Source organism: Vollenhovia emeryi, unplaced genomic scaffold, assembly GCF_000949405.1.
Source record: "Vollenhovia emeryi isolate VEMERY1.0 unplaced genomic scaffold, V.emery_V1.0 DF939126.1, whole genome shotgun sequence".
Lineage (NCBI taxonomy): Eukaryota > Metazoa > Arthropoda > Insecta > Hymenoptera > Formicidae > Vollenhovia > Vollenhovia emeryi.
In genome coordinates, this window is record NW_011967240.1 from 4,407,074 (window position 1) to 4,413,602 (window position 6,529).

The following is a 6,529-nucleotide window of genomic DNA, read 5'->3' on the forward strand; positions in this document are numbered from 1 at the left end:
TATATTTTATGTAAGACTAATTAACGTTGCTATATATTTATGTCCTTCTTTTTTACTTCAGATCTTTAATTCTATTATTCACGTTTTACTTTATATGTGTTAATAAATTATTGAACTGTAATTCTGCAGCCCGTTAACTGACACTATCTTATAAGTATAAAAAAAATAGACGACAATGTAAATTGAGTGTTATGTAACAGCCAGCAAGACATAAGCGACAGCAACAAGAAGCGGATATAAAGCAATTGATTGACCTATTAACGCCTTTGTAGCCTGCAGATGGAATCAGGATATTATGCACACACGTGTTAGCGGTGCAGCCTCTTTCCCGCAACCGGTTTGCACCACATTCGTCTACTTTTTACCTTGGCCTGACACCGAACTGTTTAAAAATCCAGTGCGATTTTTAAAAACTGTATTCCTTCCTTGATCGATATATAATCTTCTTAGCAGGTTTCATTTATTTTAAAACACTTGTAAGCAAACGTCCTCTGGGCGATATTGTAACCAAGCGAACAAATAGGAGTAAATAATAAAAAGACAATTAAACACATCTGCCGATTTCTTAATCTAATCTTTGTATTATGCTTTAATTTTATGAGTTTTGTAGACAATATAATTCTTGAGGTTATAGACATTTATAATTGGTATTTGTATATATATTACTTGTGGCGATGTACTTGCTGTCTACCATTTCCTACTGATCCTATCAGGCAATTAATCTATCACCATTTATCTTGTAAGTTCTGCAACTTAGATGTGTGTTATCACATATAAAACTTACTTTACAAAGTTGAAAACTGGAAACCTTGCATCGAGCGTGCAAGGAAAGCATCTGTAATTATAAGCGTAATATTTGTAATTCTCTTGTTTCATTCATAAAATATACATTTACTAGACGTCTCTATGCGATCGTTTCGACGTGAACGCGGAAACTAACTCTTAAAGCTGGAATCGCTTCTGAAATTAATTTTTCGGGTTACAAAAGAAGTACGATTCGTTAACCCACTAAACCTGGGCGATAGATTTTTGCTGTTGCGCAAAGTTGGAAGACGTCGCCTTACTCCACTGGCCTGAAAATTTGATCTATCGCATCTGTATGAGGGACGTCACCGAAAGATCGTTCTTCGCGCACGACATGCACAGGCAGGACGATGCAGTGACGATGAACGGACAACAAACGTGCCATTCTTCGGGTATGTCAGGCACGTATGCTTTCACTCGCGGTTACCGGGCAATGCAAAAACGACGCGCGGCAAAGGCCTGTCGTTCATCGATGTCTCCAGCGCGGATTACGAGGCAGGAGGAAGTCGCGCGACGGGTAAGCCGAATGGGCGAAACGCACGCTTGCTGGGCGATACAACCTGTTTACCCCTTTGCCCGGCTGACCCAGTATGGGACACCGACAGGATATGAGGTGGTAATATCGCTGCAACCGATTACCGATCTCGATATTCCAGCTTGTTACACATTCCCAGCCGGAAAGGAGATTCTTGGGAGAGGCGCAAGAAACTGTCTGCGATATCAGTCTCCTCTGTAAACGCCACAGATATCATTAATCACAGATCTTTTTAAGCGTTACACATATCATCAATCACAGATCGAACTCTGTTAATTGGAGGCTGATGATTGAAAATTTATCACAGCGTACGCTATGTGGAACGTGAATTCGCCGACACTTATTTGAGAAAAAGGATGCGAGAGAATGCGTAAGAGATCCGAGAGTATCTTCACGCAGAAAAGGACATGTTCCTGATGCAATTCTGTGGAAAGTAATTACTTCATTAAGGATCAACGGAGTGTTATACATCGTCGAGAAAAATGCAAATAGGAAATAGTTCAAAATACTCAAATAAATTCGTGCTGTTAACACGATTTTATCCAAGAATTTGTGTCTTTGTAAAAACAAATGATATATTCAATTTCCTCAAATACACCTCGATCCGTTTGCAAACAAAGATTCTGCGGTTGTAAAGTGAGTTATTTACCTTAGCGTTATCAGTGTAAATCACTTCGACGCTGCCTCAACTGCTATAATTAAGATCTGATATGAAAATGAATAAGAGATAAATACGAGCATAAGAGACTTGACAGATATTAACCTTGATGCCGGTGCACGCTTACAATAACGTAACAATTTACTTTATTCTATTGTAACAGCCGCAACGAATCGTTAATATTCACCCTGGAGGCGCTAGATTTATCTTAGTGGCTGCGTTACAGTTACTTGTGACATTTGCGGTCTATTTCACGAAGATTGCATAGTTACGTAAATAGTGACAGACAAATGTTGTACGTCGCGTAATCAAATAGCTAAGAAACATTTCACACGTGTAGAAAAATTGCGAGAACGCCGATGAAAAATTATATTAGTAAAATATTTTACACATTTACATATTTTCGCGGAATATTTTACAACTTATTCTGTAACAAAAACCTCTCCATCTTTTATATCAGAATAGTCATATTGCAAATATAATTGATATGTATTCATACTGTGTCACACATCGTTCCAATGAATTTATATTAATTCACATTCGACTCAGCAATTCACATAAAGTACAGACGTATTTGGAGTCACAGTAGTCAGTTCGTGACTGGAGACATGTCTCAAATTAACCCGGAAGAGCATCGATTAAGGCCTTTGACTGTCATCAACGTAGCGAGATCATAAACCGCAAATCGTCACACAGCAATCAGGCACATTATAAACAGAAGATACGCATCCTTTTTGTCTGAGTTCTCACGGTTGAATCAGACAATAGAGGCATATGTTGTTCACCTCCATATTTTTCATATTCAATTTATTTCTAAAAGTCCGATAACAAAAGTCTGCGTTTGCACTTATTGCTTTCACGGAATATACAATAACATCGTATTAATAATTGAAAGTAAATAGATTTATTTCCTAGCGTGTTATTGTATATTTCAAAAATTTAATGACCCGAAACAAATGCACTTTTCGAACACTGCTCTCTTCTCATTCTATATAAATTGAATTAATTATTAATTATTATAAAATTTTACAGTAAAGAAAATAACATTTAAATATTATACATACATTGTCCAGTGCAAAAAATTTCCAGTTAATTTATACATATATAAATTCTGTATATCGTTTGTGAAATTATTTACTCTGGAAGATATATCCTCTTTAAAAAGACTAAGAGTTGACGTCCATATCCATTTTTCATCAAACTCTTATTAATACTGACATATATTCATTTACATTTGCATTTATACTTTCGATTCACGCTTATGTAATAAACCACCATTCCATAACCGTCATCACCGATGAACTCAATTCAAAGATGAAATCAAAAAGTTTAATTGCTCTACAATCAAATTGATTTGCTTCAGAGCAACGTCCCGTGTACAATATAACACCAAAGAATATGACGTACAGTTAATCCCGCGAGTTTAATATCAAGTTTATTACGGTTTTTTTTATATATTGAAAATAGCGTAAATGTCAATTTCATAACATCTGGTTCAACTACATCTGCTTCTCAATGTTTATAATAGAAAAATTAGAATCGATTCTAATATTTCAATATCTGGTATTGTAGTCGTATGAAATTATTGAAATAAAAACTACCCCACTGTTATAGAGAATATCTTCTTACACGTCAATGTGAATAAGCAAAAAGGGACATAATTGCAACCGCTTAGAAAATCATCTTCGTAAAGTGCGTGAAATTCATGTTCGCTGCGTGTATCGATGTTCACAGTATTCACGATGAGTCAACTAAAATCATAAATGTAACATAGCGGAACAATTTTTGTAGTAGAAAGAAAAATAATCACCGTAATAACATCTTTTTTTCAAGCACAAGCTATTGAACTTCTAACACGGGACACAAATACGGAGTAGTACATGCTACTAGACATAGTACCGCACCTACTTTAATTACCAATAAAATTGCACCGTGTTCCTGAAGCTATATTTGGTTGAAAAGGAAACATTATATACTCTGTCTGATATTATGGCGTTTCAAGATCATATATCAAACGGAGCAGACTCCTGTCAACGATTACGTAGAGCATTAACAATTATCTACGATAATAAATGAAGTAATAATATGAAAAGTCAGATAGCTATTGATATTAACAATTCAAATACGCGCATAGTAAAACAAAATGTAATAAAAAAGAACCGAAGAAGATAAAACAGATAAAATTAATCGTTTGTACTAGTGTACATTTAACAATTATAAGCAATTGATATTTTCTAGCCTGTTATACTGTATTAATTATTATAATATTTTATATTATATTGTAAGTTATATTAGAATTTATTTACGTATAGAATATTTTTATATATGTATAGAATGATCTCCATACCACGCTTTAATACACTTTACCGGAAATTAAGACGGACTAAAAAGTACTATACTTTGAAACTTCAACGGTAAATTGTTATGACTTTGATTACGCGGATATCTGAATACAATGTGTCGGGAATATTCTTATCGGTATTAGCATTTCAACGCAACATTGAATCTTCAATAGACCGTGCGCGTAGAAAAACCTGTCATGTCTCGCATGAGATAAGATACTTATCTAAAGATTGAGACTTAGCGTGACATGCGCGCGCCCACAAATAAATATATCTTGACAATATGTGAATGCACCTCTGCAACCTTCCACGTTCTGCACTCCGTATTTCCATTCTATCTTCGTACCTTTCATTTTCGGTCCCGGTTCCGTACTGAAACACGTAAGTAGGCTAGTAGTGCACCTCTTATTATCATCCTGGTATTAAACGTGACACAAAGAGAAAACGAGCGTTAGCGTTAATTATAGTTGTGTCTCAAGACAATTAACTTGGCGCTAACTAAACGTTGATTTGCAAATTATCACCTGGTCAGTTATTGCCTTAACTCGTCCATATTATGTGTGCATATTGTTACTTTCAACAAATATTTTCCGGGATTTCTAATGTGGCGCGAGAATAAATTCTGCTCTAACAAGCTGTCATAAATAGCCGTTGTAAAATATAATAAATTAAGCACGTGGAATAATTTCGTGACAAATTTACTATTTATTCTGTCAGACACGTCGGCATACAGTCATCTTATATGTGTACCATCTGAGACCATAAATGTCTTTTCTTGATATTTATATTCCTCATAAAATATTGGTGCACAGTCATTCGCATTCCATTCCACAGTTAAAAGGCGAGTGGCATACTTATATTGGTTTAATTAAAGCGAACATTAAATTGTGCTTTACTTTGAGGAAATTAGTAGATTTGTCTTCGTCCGGAATGCAGTATGTACGATTAGATGACATACCCTGATGTACTTCACAGATACGGTACAGACATCTCAATTAAAATCATAAATAGCATCATGAAAATGATTTAAAAAATTTTCCTAGTCATAATATTATCGATAATTTAAATATAAAACTCATGTATGCACTTTTCAACTATAAAATGCGATTGATTTTGTGAGTTGTTTTAGCATCGGCCATTGATATTGCGATTTGATTGCGGTCACAGCATTTAATCAGTGCTGATAGGATTACATGGTTCAACGGTACTGTCTATTTCGCAGATCGATTCGCTAAAAAATAAAACATTGCACGCAATCACGTCTGACCTATTTTTTTTTAACAAAAATTAGTTATGTTTTAATTACGAAATGGCGCTAATGAAGTGTCAACATTAAAAACTGTTACTGCATTGTACTAAAAGTTTTAATAAAACATCCCAGTTTAATTAACACATAGCGTATTTGACTGTGGAATAAAACTTATTGGCTCACAATTATTATATCGTAGTTGTGTGCAGAAAGTTACGGGATATTCGGAATTAAAATAAAAATATCAGACAAAAGTAGTATCGAATAATTACGCTGGAAACAGAAGGATAATAAACCTGAATTGCGCCATTAAAATTATATCAAGACATATGATACTTAATAAGTGGTTTAGAAAGTTCGGCGAACGATCGCGCACTCGTTGAAACGTACAGCGCCCAAAATATGTCAATCAAATAATAATATAAAATCGCATAATTTAGCGATTGACATAGTGATCTCGCTAATAAATGAAGAAACGCTCTCAATACCAGATTTGCATGATGATAATTGCATATAATTCTATATAATTTAAAAGATTAGAATACATTGTACACTCGATCTTCCTATGCTTTATTCATTTTGGTCAGACGTGACACAGATTCTCCCTTCTTGTTCTTCATTGTACAATATTGGTTTCTAGATCGATGCCAGATATTTACATAGTATAATAGTATTTAATACTAGAACAGTTATAAAGAGAATATTTGTTACTGACTCCATAATAGTCATTGATGGAAGAAGAATGCAAGTAAAATAGACTATTATATTAACATTGTATATGAAGTAGATTTTTATATATAAGTACATTTTTTCTTTAAAAGCTCTAATGATGTTAGAAACTGCGCGAACAGAAATAAAAGTTTATTTGTTTTGAGATATTATTTGTAAATCTAATTGAAATTAGATGTCATTAATCTTGCTATAAACGAGTAATTATTATA